Below are 18,408 nucleotides of genomic sequence, written 5' to 3'. Positions count from 1 at the left end.
ATGCGGCAGTTTCAAGAACACTCCATCACGAAAGACCCAGTGCTTCAATAACTTTCCAAGAAATAAAGAGGTACAGTTGCAATTGACTTTTTCGCTGAAGTATGTCATGTTTTAGAGAGTCAGGCCAGAGATGACATCCACTGTGGTTGAGAGGGTTCTCTCTCCTCCTCTGCTCTAATCCCATCTTCCTTCTACTCCTCTCCACCAGCCACTAGACGCATCATCTCCTAGAAGACCAGCGTTCTCGTGATCATGGAGGCCTCTCTGTCCTTTCTGTGACTGGAGCAATGCTGACCTCGGTTTCCTGGACCCATTCTGACTCAGGTAATCAAGCTTTGCCTCCCCCAGCTGGCTTACACCTCATGGAGATTGCAGTGAATAAATGAAATACCAAAGCTATATTTAAATGCAAATGCCAAATTGATTGTCTCCCCAGCAATTGATATCCTCCCCCTCTTCCTCCGCGTCTTCTTAATGATCAATTTATACAGCTGATCAGACTGACAATGTGGTCAATGAATTTAGGCGTTAAGATAATGAGAATGTTGAGTCACATCTTTATTTAAAATTTTGGTGTGTGTCATAGACACAAAGCAACAGGAACATTGCTGGGAATTTTTGTATAGAAACTAGCCTCTGCCGTACGTAGTTTCTCTAAATCATTTTCTTTCCCATAATACTATATTTCTTTTGAATTGTATTAATCTTTCTAATGTTGGACCTTTTAATTGAGTTTAATAAGTATTATTGAGTATCTGTTATGTGTTCTCAGGGCAGATGGGGATAAAAAACTATAAGACGTATAAAAATATAAGATACATCCTCACGAAGCTCAGACCTTAGCAAAAGAGCCACGACTCGCTCATAAGAAAATGGCGGATGGCGCTCAGCTTCCGGCCGGAGCAGTGCACTATGGTAGCTCTCTGGTTCAGGGAATTAAGAGACTTTGAGGATTGGGACTGAAATAATCAGAGAATTCATGGAAGAGGGAGGGCTGAAGGAGGGCTTGGTCACTGTGGTTCATTCAGCCAGGAGGGAAGAGGAGCAGCCTGGTCTGGCCCGGAAGGCGGGAATGAGCCTGCCATGAGCCTAGCCAGTGAGGACCAGACAGGGCTTGGAGGACCCTGAGCCTCTATCCCAGCCAGAGCCTGGCTCCTTCTCAGGGCCTGGGTCCCTTAAGGTTCCCCTGGGGACACCCTACCTGCTGTGTTACAGAGTCACCTTGGCTGACAGCTTCCTTCAGGGGACCCTAGTCTCTGGTGCCCCAGCCCTGGCTTGGCTGCTACCTGGCTGGCCTTCTGCTTCCTTGGGCTTGCCCATACCTGGCCTCTGCCTGTCTACCTGACTGTTTACTCTTACATACCTGCCCCCCTCCCCTCCGCACTCTGCCTGGCAGGTGTGGCTTGACAGGGCCCCGGGATGAACCAGGTGCTGTGAGAGTGACCTCAGTACCTGGTGGTTCACCGTGGGTGATTCTGAGCTGAGAAGTGGAACGGAAGGGTAGGAAGAAGAAGCCAGGAACATGAGTTTGTACGTTGAGGCCAAGAGTGTATCAAGAGTTCAGAAAACCAGAATTCAGGGAGGGCCTCAAGGCTGAAGCTGGGGCCATAGTCAGGGGTGGGAGCCCAGTGCGCTGATTCATCTTGCAATGGCCCAGCAAATCCTGCCCACACCTGGCTCTTTCGGATAAAGCAGTGGCGGCTTTCCTGCCCTGGGTCTTGAGGGTGCTGCTGAGGGTCGCCGGCCGAGGCTCCCGCCCATCCCGTCAGGTCTGCGTGGCCACACACCACCTGCCGTAGCGCGCTGCAGCGCTTCTGGCACTGAGGCCTGGCTGATCCGGGAGCTTAGGCCTTCCTGGAGTCAGAGCCCCGGGTCACCAGCCACCGGGAAGTGGAAGAACTAGAACAACAGTATTTGTGTTCCCCTCCCACAAAAGCGACTGCCTAATCTGTTGTTGCCCTGCCTCTTCTAAGCCTGGGGTGGGTCAGCTGCGGCCCGCCAGCCAGGCGTGGCCCACTGCTTGTCTGGGGTGGACAAGCCGAGATGGTTTTCACGTTTTAAAATGACTGGAAAAAATTAAAAGAAGAATAGTATATTTTGCCTCGTAGAGAGGATATGGAATTCAGATTTCAATGTCCGTAAATTAAGTTTTACTGGAACATAGTCATGTTTATTTATTTCCAGATTGTCTATACCAGCTTTTGCGCTACGAGGGCAGAGTTGAATAGGTGCGTCAGAAACCGTAAAGTATTTACTTTCTGACCCTTTACAGGAAAAAATTTGCTATCCTCTGGCCTAGGCAATTGATTGACACAAGCGTTTGCAAAATTTGAGGTGTGGAACTTTTTCCCTCATAAAGAAAATAGGATTGAAGGATGAGTAGGATTTAAATAAGCAAGAGAGGAAGAGAGGAATTTTCTAGACTGAGATAGAGAATTGGTCATAGTCTAGTTGGATTTTTCTGTTCATCTATTTAACTTTCAGTTAAAGCTAGCTATGACACTGAGGCTGTTTCATTTCAGGAATCTAATTATTAGGGTTGTCTTTAAAACGAGGCATCCAGGCTTCTCGGGTTAACGTAAATGTTGGAACAAATCAGCACCAAATTAAAATATAGCCTGCATTTTGGAACTTTCTTCTTTTTACTTGGCACTGGGTGTGAACCATTTTGTTTTAAACCAAAAAAACATTCTGTTTTAAATCAAGTAAGCATTGAAGATTTGCCATGAGTAAGCTATGGCATTTAATCTTGGCAGCATTTTGCCAATCTGGTGGAATTTTTGATACTGTTGAGTGAAAACTGGTGAAAGTTGGAGATGTGGGTTCTAATCGTACTAGCTAGCTGAGCCAGGGCAGGCTGTGGGATACTAGGGTAAAAAGTACGCTCCAGATCTCAGGGTTTAGTGCCATAAAAGTTTATTTCTCACTCACCCAGAGTTGGATTGCACGAGTGTGGCTTTGCTGCCTCCCCCATCTTGTGACACCTACGTCTCAAACTGTGGCTTCCTGGTTGCTTCGATATGTGAAAAAGTGTTGAGAACGCACACCCATTCTTAGGTGCCTTAGACCAGAAGTGACTCAGACCAATTCCACGTCCACAGTCCATTGGCCAGAACTCGTCACATGACCCTGTCTCGTTGCTGGGAGGGTAGGAAGTAGGGAGCAGCATGAGGTACGCTTGGGGTTCCCACTGCCCCTGCAACACTGTGTCACTGTGGGAAAGCCCAAACTTTTATCTGTGCTTCTGTCTGCTCATGATTAAAGGGTAATTAACCCAGACCTACATTTTTTCACACGGTTTACGAAAGGCTTAAAAAGATGTATGAAAGATCTCTAAAAGGTATAACGAGTTGTAAAATACGTAAGATATAATCGTTACCTAACTTCCTTACCGGGTCTTGAATGGTGATAGGCTGGAGTTGGGATAGTCACACATGCCCCAGTGTGTCTGGAAGCATCCTAGCATTTGACAGTTGACCCAACATAATTAAAATACAGCCCTTCCTTTCACACCTGGAAATATGCTGGTATGGACAATACATGACATGATCACCCCAGCTTGACCCCCCTGGTCTTCCTTGAAGATTAAGGTTAGCTACTGTTTATTGAGCCTCTTCCAGAGGTCACACTGTCCTCAGCTTCTGCCTGCCTTCTTTCATTTAATTCCCCAAACAAACTTGTGAAGTAGGTACAAGTAACCTCATTTTAAGATGAGGTAACAGATGCAGAAAGGTTTAAATTGTGCATGATCACAGCTAGAGAGTGGCACCACTTTGCTTTGAACCCAGCTCTTTCTTGCTCTTTCCAGCTCTTGCACGTGACTGTCTCACTCATCCTTTACGAGGATTGTGCCCTTGACCACGAGGGGCCCCACTTCCCTGACACTGGCTTGGGAATCTGTTCCCAGACCACACACGGGGAGAAGGGTACAGCTCTGAGTGGTGAGTCCAGCCCTTTTTGACCCCGATGAGAAGACAAGTTACCCGGAGCCAGCAGGTTAACAGGTTCAGGGTGGCAAGCTCCACTCTTGACTTTCAGTTGGTCCCTTTCTGCCCGCTTCCCTGATGTTGACAACTGCAGCTTGTTTTAAAAATGGGCACTACCTTTATATATAGGGAGAAAAGATGTTATTTTGAAATCTAGGGTGGAGTAGAACTCCAGTGAAGACTTGTCATGTGCTGTGCAGTTGATCCAAACAGGCATCTTCCCAACTTAAACAGTGAGTAGAAACTGAGCTCCATTTTCAGGAAGTTTGTTTACAAATTTGTTTATTTAAAAAAAAAAAAAAAGCCAAACCACAACCAACGACTGGTTTGCTTGCAGAATAATATCAGACAAAAACCCATCTACTTAGGAGATGGTTTTAATTTCCTTGGTTCCTGGCCTTCCTAATCACTGTTCAAAACTGACCCCATGGAATCAAAGGGAATAGTCTCTGAAAAATGGACCAAATGTATCAGAAGCATCTACTGCAATGCTTGCTTCAAGAAACCCCCTAGAAAATTATACATGTGGTTTCTAGATGTACAAAGAAAACTAAAGGAATTCCATTATGAAAGAAAAATTAGATGGAAATTTCTAATCCCGTCTCATAAACAATATAGGAATAACTTTACAATATTCTGCTTTAAGCATGCATTTAATTTGTGCTCTGGGAACCAAATAATCTTACTAAGATAAAACATTCTAATAATGATTTATGTAAATTTATTTGTACAAAGTAATGGTGTAGTTGCCTATAGCAAATTGCTTGGAATATGAAATGACATTTATGAGGTCTTTTTTTTCCCCCCCTCTGAATGAATACAGTGGAGAAAATAAGAGACTCCAGAAAGGAAAAAAGAAATCCATGTTCAAAATGGAGTCTGAGGCCAGAAGAGGCAGAGGCAGCTGGACAGGTTAGGGGGTGTGTAAATAGTCGAGAAACTCAATTCAGTATGTTTTCCCGTGATGGTCTCATTATTTGAGGCATTTGTAAAGCCACACAAAGAGTGTGTGTGTTAGATTCTTAGAAGGCTAGAACCCTTTATTTTAGTGATCATAAACTGCGCAGACACCAAAGCTCTTTCAGAATAGCTGACGACAGATCACTTGTTGTCAGTGTGCCCTGAGAGACAGGGTACTTACAACATGCAGTGCCAAGAGGCCAAATGTAATTAAAAATCGGGCAATTAATCTCAGTTCCCAGTTACTTTAATGCCAAGGGAAGTTATGCTTGAGTCATAAATGGGGCCCAAATGTTAATAAACAAAACAGAAAACTCTCCCAAGGACTGATTCATAGACCTACGGGGAGTTTTCCTATGGCTGCCCGCTTAGCACGTTTGCTTATGGCTCTAAGGTGTTTCCTGGAAACATTTCATTAAATGGAAATCCCCATATATGTAACAGAGAGAGTTTCTGGATCTGTGCTTTGGCCTTGTAAATAAATGCCCGGTGGAATTTGCCAGAACCTGTACTATTTGGAAAAGATATGACATTAACACCTTCGTTGTAGACGGCGTTTAATTTTTTTTTTCTCCAAGTATTTTTACTATCTCACTTGGTCGCCACACTCATTTTTGTGAAGAAGGTAAGAGTTTGTATTCTGTATATAGAGAAACTGAGGGGCCTCGGAATCTCCAAGGAAGGTCGCAAAGCGAGACATCGGTGGTGGAGGGGACAGCGTCCCCACTAACGTTTGTCTCATTGTCATCACAAACTAAAGCAGATGAAAGAGATTTGTGAACTTTGGAGGGCTTGCTTTATTTAAAACAAGATCAGAGTTTTGGTCCCTCATAAACCATTGTGGAATTGCACCAGCTCTCCTGAGAGAAATGGCTTTGTCTAATTGGACTGAATGACTGCTGTGGTGGTCCAAGGCCTGAGGGCTGACATGAGGCCTCCTGAGAGAGCAGGCATAAAGCCTCAACAGGACTTGAAAGCAGAGTGAAAACAACGCTGGCTTCTAGGAAAGATGGGATGGGCTGCGTTTTTAGCGGTGCCAGTTAAAGTGCATGCACCGTAAAAGCTGTGGCTTCTGGCAGGGTTGCTTGTAGTGAGTGACCCAAGGGTGCCAGGGGGAGGCAGTGGATGTTAGGGTTAGCATATCAGCCAGAGTTTCAGATTCCCGTCCCTCCTCTTTCCAGCTGAATGACTTGGGGTGTGATTTCTGTGCTGTGGATTCCTAGAAAATAATGGAAGGTATCTGAGCCTCCATTTCCCCATCTGTAAAAGGGGGATAATGATATTTACGTTATAGAGTTGGCATGAGAATTAAGTAAAATAATTCTTATAAAATGTTTGGCACAGGGGGAGGAGGGTTGGGTGAAGGGGATTAAGAGATGCAGACTTCCAGCTGTAAAATCAATAAGTCGTGGGAATGTGAAATACAGCATAAGGAGTAGAGTCAATAGTACTGTAATAATTTTGCATGGGGACAGATGGTTTTACTTGTCGTGGTAATCCTTTCATAATGTATTCGATTGTCGGATCACTATGTTGTACACCTGAAACTAACATAATGTTGTATGTCAACTATACGTCAATAAAAAAATAAATAAATAAAAGTAAAATACTTGGAACAGTGCTTGGCAGACAGTAAACGCTCATTTTATGGTAGCTCTTAAAATGATTATAATTGTCATTACTTAAGAATGTATGGGGCTTCCCTGGTGGCGCAGTGGTTGGGGATCTGCCTGCTAATGCAGGGGACACGGGTTCAAGCCCTGGTCTGGGAGGATCCCACATGCCGCGGAGCAACTGGGCCCGTGAGCCACAACTGCTGAGCCTGCGTGTCTGGAGCCTGTGCTCCGCAACAAGAGAGGCCGCGATGGTGAGAGGCCTGCGCACCGCGATGAAGAGTAGCCCCGGCTTGCCACACCAGAGAAAGCCCTAGCACAAAAACGAAGACCCAACATAGCAATCAATCAATCAATCAATCAATCAATAAATCTTTAAAAAAAAAAAAAAAGAATGTATGTTCCCGGGTGGCACAGTGGTTTGAATCCGCCTGCCAATGCAGGGGACATGGGTTCAAGCCCTGGTCTGGGAAGATCCCACATGCCACGGAGCAACTCAGCCTGTGCGCCACAACTACTGAGCCCACGTGCCACAACTACTGAAGCCCGTGCACCTAGAGCCCGTGCTCCACAACAAGAGAAGCCACCGCAGTAAGCCCATGCACCGCAACGAAACTAGAGAAAGCCCGAGCGCAGCAACGAAGACCCAATGCAGCCACAAAAAAAGAATGTATGTTCCTGACTGATAATTGGAAATGAGATGAAAATCCATCTTTTATTTAATGAGAATGAATTGAAAAGACTTCTAAGTCAGTTGTTTCTATGTACTGCAGATAACAAGGTAGATATGAGAGCTCCTTCAACAAAGAGTTCTTCGTGTTTGAAAGCCCTTTGCAAGCTGTTTGCCAGGGAGAGAGAGACCAGATACAGAGCTCTCGTCTCAAGGGAAGAGAGAGATTTTTGCACACAGGCCCTGAGCTGGCCACTTTAACATATATGGTCTTTGTTTTACAAGAATTCAGAAATTAAGCTGGTCTAAATCCTTAGTTGTTGCTGAAAGCCCTGGTTCGGATCCAGACTCTGCAAGTTGGTTCCCTTCAGAACCGTCATCTTGGCTGGCGGAAGAGTAGGTTTGTGTCAAGATAAATGGATGGAAATCTTTGGTCATTTGCTCCTGCTGTCTGCCTGCAAAAGACGGCATTCACATTCTTTGCACATGTGTTCTTGGCCCTCGTGGGTCAGGCCCCTAGGCTGAAAGTGTGAATACACCCTTTTGTTAGAATTCATTTCCATTAGAAGCATGCATACTGCTTTCTTATCAAGGGTTGAAATGAATCCGATGTAAAATGTGTTGATTTTTTTTTGAGATGGCCATATAGTTATATCACCTTAGAAAAGGTGTTTCACAGAAATTCTCTGAAGGAAGATAAGGAAATGTAAAACATTCTGAAGTGAAATGAGAAAGTAAGTAATAATTCTCAGATTCGGGATCCAATCTGTCTACTTCAGTGGTTCTTGGACACCAGGGGCCCTCCTGTGTGGAAGGTAGAGAGATTCTGAGGGACCTGCTTGAGTTTACAGTTGATGGGGTGTGGGGAGGAGGGGGGAACAAACAGATATGTACAAATAGGTGTTCAAAGGTGAACTTTTCCCCAGTCCAAGGCAAAGAGAAAAATAAGCTCAAGATAGTGAGTTCAATATTCTTTACTTGGAAAAATAAAAAGTTGGCAACCTACGCCTCTCCGAAACTATTTTTGAAATTTTATTGTGGTGCAAAATCACGATCTGAGAACCTCCCTGACTTGGCTTCTCTCGCCCCTTCTCCTTGGTTCCCTCCTCACCTCCCTCTCTCTCCTCCTTACTGGCCCCTACTGCTGTTTACTGGAGGTCCGCAGCCTGTGGCTTGTCTTCCTTATTAAACAGGAGATTAGCAAGTGTTAGAGACATAGCATCAATTAAGACTTTCTTCCTGCTTTAGGGAGGAGAGAAGAAAGGCATTTGAAATGAGTAGTAGGCATCTGGCCACAGCACTCTGGCTTAAGAATACACAGTCACACCTTTGTCTCCTGGTGGAAATCGGCAGACCCCATCCCCCCTGCAAAGGCAGAGGGTGAACTGTTACTCCTGGTAAAAAGTGCCATATGCTGCTGTTTCCCTATAGTGGGCATATTTATGTGTCCACATTTATTTTACTCTCACTCTGGTATATGCATGTGAACTCCCAAAATGGATATTTGGGCATTAACCAGGGACGGAGTCTTTTGAGCCCAAACTCAGAACTGTGCTCAAGTATCGTAGCTCCATCAGTGGTGGTAGCCGCGTAGCTCAGGTGAGAGTTTTTTGGCTTTTAGGATAGAGTTAGGTTCAAAGGAAATAATTGCAACTCAGAGCAGGGGCATCTCCCGGAGTCTGAAGAGGTAGAGCTGTTTTGAAGTTGATACCCCTTGAAAGAGAATGGCATCCAAATTGGTCTCGTTAACACGGCAGCCCATGATGAAGGAAGGGAAGGCGCTTTTGTAAAGGGCGTAATACACCCCCAAGCCCAGTCAAATGACCTCTGAATGGTTGGACTTTTAACCAACACTCAGACCCTAGGAGAAGATGAGTTTGCTTGTGAGATGAACACATCTGACGGCAGGTAGGTTCAGCTCACTCTTTAGCATTTCTTTATTCTTGCTGGAAGCTGAGGAGACCTCACTGCCTTTGACTTTTTTCCTCTGAATACCAGAGGATATCATTACCTCAGATAGAAAACGTATTTTTCCAGGTACACAAAAAGAGGCAGGAAATTGGTTGTAGTTGCTACTGGAAGGTCCAAATTACTTGCCAATTAGAATTTAATAGACTTTCTCTGTGGTTAGTTTGATCTGTGAACGGACAGCTTCTCTTCTGAATCAGTCTTGGGTGAACTGGTAGAAAATTGGGCAATGCTGTTTGAGGACTGCATGATTTCTAGAGGGTTCCAGCATCGGGGGTCCTCTAAGGTAAAGAAGGAAGTGGTTTGCTTTTTTGCAAAGTGGTGTGTGCCTGTGTGATAGGAAGTTAGGTGCTTGATAAATGCTTCTAAATAGTGATGGCCTAGTATTCTTATGGCATTTAACTTTATCCCTCATGTGAAAGTACCTGAAACATTATAAGAAGATTCTTATAATGTTGTATATATATGTATATTCATGTAATGCAGATGTATATGTAAATGTATGTGTATGCAATGTGTGTATAAATAAGCAAATGATGTCATTTGATTCTGGGACAGTTTATAGGATTCATTGATTTCTTGTGGAGATATCTAAATGATCCCCATTGTAAGTGGTTCCACTTTTGTATTATTCAGTCTCCACTTCTTTTTTAGCTCTTCTACCCGGGACACATAAGTAGTCTCTGGATGTATGTGTGCTTAACTGAACAAAAATGTCAACAACCTGCTATTTATTTTATTAAACAGCTTGAGCAGAGATGTTTGGTCTGATTGCCAGAAATTGTTAGCTTATCACCGAACTGTCCTGATGATTCTTATTATTCAATTTGCATTGCTTATGATAATAATTATTACTGCATAAAAGAGCATGATGTTTTATTTGTATAGTTCTTTCATTAATAATTTACTTGACTATTACATCCGAGTGGTTCTGCAATACGTGCACATCAGAATTCTTAGAGATTGGCCCCGGCACCTTGGGAAGTCAGAATATAGATATAAATTGTAAGGCTTGAGGCACGGATACGGGTGGTAGGCAGGCCTTTCGACCTTGACATCCAACGGGGTGGCTGTACATTTCCCCTCATATTTATTTCCAGGCATTTTATTGATTCACCCGCTGTGACTCTGATCTGGTCATTTTAACAACCTAAGAAATTAGATCATGGTATAGTTATTTTGGTCACTAAAATGACTAGATTGATACTGATTTATAAGTGAAAAAGGTAATGATGGCTAAAACAATAAATCTGACCCCAAATGATTAAATCAATGGCTTCATATAAACAGAAGCTGTGTCTTTGGTCCTGGTCTTTAGAAATGGGAAGATTTCATTGGTCGCAACTTAGCCAGTGTACCTGGATTACATTGCAACTGTGTGAGACGTATATTTTGATACATTTACTGTAGAAAAACTTTGTGGATTTCTTTTTAGTGTAGGAGAGTACTGCAAGTTTTGTCTTAATTCATGTTTTATATATTAAATAAAATGGTGAATTAAAATATGCCTTTGGAGGCATGAGAAGTTGGGTTGAACCTGACTCTGGGGGGTGTCAACCCATAGTGATGTTCAAGGAGCTGCATTTTGTTTTATTTTATTTTTTGGCCACGTGTGTGGCATGCGGGATCTTAGTTCCTCCACCAAGGATTGAATCCGCGCCCCCTGCAGTGGAAGCACAGAGTTCTAACCACTGGACCACCAGGGAATTTGCAAGGAACTGCATTTTAAAACTCTGGATTCAACAGGGAAAGAGAGCCCACAAAGGAGTTCCCATTTGGCCAGTCCAGCTTGACATCTGGGAGGATGAACTCGCGTGTTGATCAAGAATGTCGTGCGGGAAATCTTCCACGTCGGAAAGTGGAGTTTCTTAAGATGATGGCCTTCTCCTCTGCTGGTAGATGGAGCAGGTTTTAATGTCTGGCCTTGTACCTGGGGACGTGTACACTGGGGCTCAGGAAAGGAATTAGAGGGTTTGGGGGATTGTTTGAGAGCTTAGTTTTATTTAATTTCTTTTCATTTTAATTAATTAATTAATTAATTTTTTGGCCGTGCTACGCGGCTTGTAGGATTTTAGTTCCCCCGACCAGGGATTGAACCTGGGCCCTTGGCAATGAATGCACAAAGTCCTGGTCACTGGACCGCCAGGGAATTCCTGAGAGCTTAGTTTTAAAATTTACCTTTTGGAAAGGAGTTTGGTTTCTCATAATTAAAAATTGTGTCTACGTCCGTAATAAACAGCTAGGTTCCTAGTACTGCGAATTCTCTGGGTGCACAACCAGTTACTGATTTAGAAGAAGGTCATGTCCTGGTGGCTAAGTGGTACGTGTGTATCACTCAGGGTAGACTAGGTGATAGGGTAACAGATGGCCCCCAAAACTCAGGGGCATAAAACAATGAAGGTTTATTTCTTGCTTACCCTACGTATCTATTGAGGTTGTCTAGGGACTGTGCTCCAAGGCATACTTGACTTCACTCCTGGATGGAGGCAATGGAACATGCCCCGTCACCAAGGCTGAGGGAAGGGAGAAAATGGTGAAGCACGTGCTGGCTCTTAAAGCCATCCAACTTCCGCTCACATTTTATTGGCCAGAGCTAGTCATGTGGCCACACCTAACTTCAACAAGGTGGGAAAATGTTATATAACTGTGTACGTGAAGGAGAGAGAGCTGAAATATTTATAAATAGCTGTGCGATGCCCATAGTATACAACTTCAATATTATAGATAGAACTCTAGAAACCTAGCTCAATGGAAGCAAGTGAGCAGAGCTTATGAGAGAATTCTTTACATCCTTCAGAAAAATGGACCAGTCACCTGAAATGGAGTTGCTTCATCTCTTCATTATTGTCCTCTCCAGAGACTGAACCAGGGAGTGGTTCGGGGCTCTAGCCCCGCAAACTCTCCATCGCACATACAACGTAAGCCACTCAAGCAAGCGTTCCGTGTGCTTGTTTTGCAGGTGGACCATCTGTGGAGCCCCGCAGCCGTCCCCTTCTCGGCCAACCCTGTGCCCCTTCTCAGCTCCTCCTACACAGACCTTCTGGAGCAGCCACATTGCTTGGTTTCCCCCTCTTGGGTGTTCACTTTTATATTTCATCCTTTATATTTCAGTTTCCTAAGTGGGCATCTGAAGGTTTCTTCTTTTTTTAAAAAATTTATTTATTTTATTTATTTCTGGCTGCGTTGGATCTTTGTTGCTGCGTGCTGGCTTTCTCTGGTTGCGGGGAGCAGGCGCTACTCTTTGTTGCGGTGCATGGGCTTCTCTTGTTGCGGAGCACAGGCTCTAGGCGTGCGTGCAGGCTTCAGTAGTTGTGGCACGTGGGCTCAGTAGTTGTGGCTCGCGGGCTCTAGAGCGCAGGCTCAGTAGTTGTGGCACACGGGCTTAGTTGCTCCGCGGCATGTGGGATCTTCCTGGACCAGGGCTCGAACCCATGTCTTCTGCATTGGCAGGCGGATTCTTAACCACTCCGCCACCAGAGAAGTCCCTGAAGGTTTCTTCTTACAAAGACGAAGCTCGCTTGTTTGGGGCATTGGTCTGTGCGTACAGCCGACAGTAGGGAAGTTGTTCCTCGCTCTCCAGGCTCAGGGAGGCTCCCGTTGTCCTTGCCTCCGTGCTCTCTGTGTCTTCTGTTCATCTCTGCCTGGCTGTTCCAGGGTGCCGGCTTTAAGTCTCCCTTTTGGAACTGAACGCTTGGGTTTGGGCTTGGGCTGTTGGTGTAACAGTCCCCATCAGGGCCTTAGTTATGTTCTCCAAGTCCCCAAAAGGAATTTATATCCACACAAGAGAGCTTCACGGAGCCAGCAAATTCAGCTCTCTGGAATATAGCCAGGAGCTAGGGAGAAATAAAACATATCTCAGAGAACAAAAGAGCTTTCTCCAAATCCATGCACTAAACTTTAAGTTGATCCTTGCTGGTTTTGTGTTATTAATGTAGCCACACTCCTAATTAACTTGGTTGTCTGATTTTCCAGAAAACTTAGGCACAAAGAGGTTAAATAATTTGCCTAAGGTCTCAAAGCTAGGAGTGGTAGAACAGGTTCTTATGATTTGAGACTTAGAAGGATAATCAGTGTTTATGATGGTGGCAGTGAGATAAGCAGACAGGCTGGACTGTATTTAACTCTTTTTTTTTTTTTTTTAAGAAAGCAGTAGGGAAATATGTAATAACTGTAGGACAATTCCCTTCAAAATGGCCATGTTTAGTTTTTAATTCTAATGTATGATAAGTATCAGTTGGCTGAGAAATTCCAGCAAGTGGAGCTGTGCTTCCTAATTTGCCAAAGGAATATGAAGTTACTGGATGTTCTCTTTGCTGAACACCTAGTTTAGCTGGTGTGTAAACAGATGCTTATGAAATGCTTTTTTGCACAATCAAGGTGAAGCCTCGACACAGTCTGTGTCGTGATGATCAGCCTGGTTCTGGTGTGCTTGGTGTGAGGTGGAGGGCTTCAGGAATATCTGGGAGCAGGGGCAGACCCCACCCCATGTCTGAGGATGGCTGCTTCCTACAGGAACATTCTGGCATGGAAGCCGATGGCGACCAGCTGGTTGACATTCACCAAGGTCCCCCATTTGTGCTGAGTCTCACAGTTTTCAAAGCAGTGTCACCCACATGATCTACTTAGCTTGAAACAACCCTGCAGGTGAGGCAAAGCAGGTATCGGTGTCATTTCCATCGTTCAGGTGGGGACGGTGAGGCTTAGAGAGAAGCACCCAAGGTCACAGCACCAGTGAGACCCAGAAGCTGAGCCCCTCAGCTAGACCGGGTACTCACACCCCTGTGTTGCCCCGTGAACACCTGCCCTGTCCCCGCCCGCGGGATGTGCCCAGAGATCCTTTCCCTACTGCAAGGAGCGTTCTTTCCCAGTTAATGAAGTCCGGTTCCACAGAGAAGGAGATAGAGGAATGTGAAGGTCCAATCACAACACGAACCACTTTGCTCTCAGATGGAACAACATTTGATATGACATGAACAGGAGAAAAAACACCTTGGAACCTCAGGCAGTTCGGAGGCAAAGCTTTCTGTATTCGAGCTGCAGTCAGCAGCTCTCCATTTGGAGAGGCCCCACAGCCCTGCTTCCTGGGCCGAGGAAGAGGCTGAGATTTCCCTGTCAGGCAGGGGAAACACATGCCTTGGGATTGCGGGTCCCGAGGGAGGCTGTCACCCTAACCCAGGCATCGGAGAGCCACCTGCCTACCCAGCTGGTGTGCCCAGCAGGGGGAAAGAAGAAGTTTGTCCACTGGTTGTCAGACTCTCCTCCTGGTGCTGGGGGTCAGGGCATCCTTAGGGTGGTCCCAGAGCCGAGATCTGGTCCAGGCTTGTCTGTATAACTAGCTCAGGATTAGACCTTAAGCCAGTTAGGGGACACTGGGTGTCTATTTTTCTCATCTGTAAATTAAAGAGTTCTCAGCCTCACTCATAATTTAAAGAGGCTCAAATCAAAACGACAAATGTGATACCATTTGTCACTTGTATGGTAAGTATTTAAAAATTTGAGAATATCCAATTCTGGGCTGGAGTTGGGAAATAAGACACCCTCTCTCTGTTTTCCTGGGAGGATACATTGGTGGAGCATCTTGGGAGGGCATTTGGCAATATCTATCAAAAGCATTGACCCAGCAAGTTCACCCTCAAGAATGTATCCTATGGATCTACTCACCAAAGTATCAAAAACTGGTGAATGGGAATATTGATATTGTTCATAATAGCAACAGCAAAAAATTAGATACAACCTCAATACCCATACCCCGGGGACTGGGTAAGTGTTTATCCTTGGTAGACAAGTGTATATCCTTGGCACACTGGGCAGTATTTAAATAGGATGACATGGGAAGGGTGCAAAGATATAATGGTAATAAGTAACAATAGTACATGTTTTTTGAGTGCCGTCTACATTCTGAGAAGTTTACACGTATTGACTCACCTATTCCCATTTTACACATGAAAAAGCCAACGCACAGTGAGGTTAAATAAACTGCTCAAGATCATAATATAATCAGAAAGTAGCATGGTGTGGGGAGTATGAAGCAAGTATTTTGGTTTGAGAACTTTGTCCATTGCCTTTTTATTTTTTTATTTATTAAAAAATTTTTTTTTCATCTTTGGCTGCGTTGGGTCTTCATTGCTGCACATGGCTTTCTCTGGTTGCGGTGAGGGGGGCTACTCTTCATTGCGGTGTGTAGGCTTCTCATTGCGGTGGCTTCTCTTGTTGCGGAGCATGGGCTCTAGGTGCGCAGGCTCAGTAGTTGTGGTGCAGGGGCTTAGTTGCTCTGCGGCATGTGGGATCTTCCTGGACCCAGGAACAAACCCGTGTCCCCTGCATTGGCAGGTGGATTTTTAACCACTGCATTGGCAGGCGGATTCTTAACCACTGCGCCGCCAGGGAGGTCCCTGTCCATTGCCTTTTGTCTTAGTCTGTTCAAGCTGCTGTAGAAAAATCCCACAGACTGGGTGGCTTATAAACAACAGAAATGTATTTCTCACAGCTCTGGAGGCTGGAAGTCTAAGGTCAAGGTATCTAGTGAGGACCCTCTTCTGGTTTGCAGACTTCTTGTGTTCTCACCTGGTGGAAGGGGCTAGGGAGCTCTGCAGGGTCTCTTTTATAAGGGCACTAATCCCATTCATGAGGGCTCCATCCTCATGACCTAATCACTTCCCAAAGGCCTTCCCTACTAATACCATCACATTGGATGTTAGAATTTGGGGGAGACACAATCATTCAGACCATAGCAACTTCTTAAGTGGAAAAAAAAGCAAGTTTCAGGTCCTATTTATGTTAAAAAAAATCAAGTCATATATGTGTATATATGTATATGCATATATGTGCATGCATGTATGTGCTTATATTTTCATACTTATTTTTGGCAGGTTACACAAGATAAAGGTAGGGAGGACTGAGGGTTCAAGGTAGGAGGGAAGCAACTTTTTACACATTCCTGTACTGTTTTGTCTTAAAAAAAAAACAAAAAAACCCAAGGGTGCATCTAGCACTTTTGTTTTATTTTTTAAGGTTTACATGGGCCTAATTTGTTTAGGTGGTGTGACTAGGGGCCATTTACATTTTCCTCAAATTTTTCTATATTTAGACATTATCTAGTAAATAATTGTATTTTTATTTTTTTATTTTTAAATTTTTGGCTGCCTTGGGTCTTCATTGCTGCTCATGGGCTTTCTCTAGTTGTGCGAGCGGGGGCTGCTCTTCATTGCAGTGTGCGGGTTTCTCATTGCGTTGGCTTCTCTTGTTGCAGAGCACGAGCTCTAGGTGTGTGGGCTTCAGTAGTTGCAGCACAAGGGTTCAGTAGTTGTGGCGCATGGGCTTAGTTGCTCTGCGGCATGTCGGATCTTCCCGGAGCAGGGATCGAAACCATGTCCCCTGCATTGGCAGGTGGATTCTTAACCACTGTGCCACCAGGGAAGTCCCAATAATTGTATTTTTAAATGAAAAGGTTGGACATAACCCTTTCCGAGAGCCCCTGCCAAATTAGAAATTTCCTGATTGCATTTGTTGAGCATGAACCCAGCTCTGTTACTTAAGTAACATGTAATGACACCATGTTCTCTGCCTGCAAGTCGCTTAGAGTTGGGGCAGATGGTGGTGGACGGTGATAAACATACCTGGGACAGGTAAAGCACTGGGATCACACCATTCCCTGCTGGAGGTTGGTTGTCTAGCTTGGCCAGCACTCATTTTCTTCTCCGGCAGAGAGTCGTGTCTGAGGCTGGGGTAGTGAGAGCCCCTGCGAGAAGTGGCCAGTGAATGCAGCTGCTTGTGCTTGAGAGCCCCAGCAGGGTCCAGCCTGGATGGATTCTTCTGAGTTCGGGATTATTACCACCACCAGCAGCGATGTACCAACAATGAGCACCCACTCTTATTTTGTGCCAAGCCTGTGATCACCTCTTCATGTGTGATCATCTCAATCATTGCTTTTCTCCCCATTCTGTAGATGAAGATTCAGATGTGCCCCCCTTGCTTCTGCCTTAGTTGTCAGTGATGAGAACGGTGTGCTCCCCACCATGCTGCTGCCCTGGGACCTCAGCGTGGTGACTGGAACAATCACTGAACCGAGAAAACCAAGGAGGGGGGTCAAGATTCTTGGTCAGCTGCCCCAAGCCCCCTGTAAATTTTTTATCTCATGTTAAAGGATTTGCTTTAACTGGGGGGGGACCTTGTATCTTGCAGTTCCTCATGACATTCTGTTTGTACCTGCGTCCCAGCACTTAACCACACTGTAGAGTAATTGCTGTTACAGGCTGTGTCCTTCACTAGGTGTGGGCTCCTGATGGGCTAGGTCTTGATTCATCCTACTGATCCAAGTGCCTAGTACTGGCCCTTAATTAAGACTCAGGAGCATTTCCAACATGGATAGAGCTGGTGCTCATGGGCAAATCAGTTGTCTGAGCAGCCAAGAGGCACCAGAAAGCAAGTCATGCAAAAAACATAACCCCTACGCTTGCCATCAATTGGAAGAGAGATGAGGAAGAGGAGAAAGAAGTGGAGTTTCCTTTTGGTTTGGCAAAGTTGTGTTTGGTAGCAGAATGGCTGCCCCTGGGGGGCTGAATGTGTTGGTTATTCCCATCTCAGTTTGCTTTAAGCAGAGTGACTTGTATGCCTCAGTGAACTGTGTTGCGATTAAGGGGCAGGGGTGCAGACACAGAGGAAAAGAGATGAAAAGGAGTAAAAATAAGTGGAGGTGATGGTCCAGAAAACGGAGCTCTAGGGAGGCTTTTGGGGCGGGGTGGGCGTAGGCCCTGCTTGCTGACGTCTCGCTGACTTCTCCCTGCCTGAGTGCTCAGTGGTGTTCACATTGAGACTCATTTTGGGGCAGCCGGTAGAAATGTGTGTGCGCGCATATAATTTATAAAAATGAATAAAGCAAATGAGAAGGGGACCACCCTAACATTCTACCCCAATAATCAGTCTGTAAAAATAACACTGCATGAAAACCTGAAATGTGGAATAGCATTTAAAACTAATCTTAGGATCAATCCAGAATGATGCTCTAAGGCTACCACATCTAGGTAGCTCCAGGGTTGAGATTTAAGTGGGACATCTCCAGAGTGTCCTCCAATCTTTAGCGCCAGCAGATTTTCATCTACAGGAGTAAATGGAATGTGACCTCTCAGGGCCTGAAATGATAAACAGCTCAGGTTGGAAGTGTTAGATCACCCTTCACAGTCTTTGCAATGCTTAAATCTGTGAGTTTCAGGGA

At 44.9% G+C, this 18,408-nt stretch overlaps 1 protein-coding gene across 3 annotated transcripts in view; it reads left to right on the top strand.

Annotated features, from left to right (window-relative positions):
• The window catches only part of FOXN3 (forkhead box N3), a 406,052-nt gene that overhangs the window by 106,373 nt on the left and 281,271 nt on the right, over nt 1-18,408 (top strand). For all 3 annotated transcript variants that reach the window (XM_059914802.1, XM_059914804.1, XM_059914803.1), the window contains exon 2: nt 209-324. The gene's annotated coding sequence lies outside the window, so the exon portion shown is untranslated. The remainder of the gene's footprint in view (nt 1-208; nt 325-18,408) is intronic.

Source organism: Balaenoptera ricei, chromosome 2 (assembly GCF_028023285.1).
Source record: "Balaenoptera ricei isolate mBalRic1 chromosome 2, mBalRic1.hap2, whole genome shotgun sequence".
In the NCBI taxonomy this organism is placed as follows: Eukaryota; Metazoa; Chordata; class Mammalia; order Artiodactyla; family Balaenopteridae; genus Balaenoptera; species Balaenoptera ricei.
Note: the sequence above shows the minus strand (reverse complement) of the source record. Positions and strands in the feature narration are given on the sequence as shown.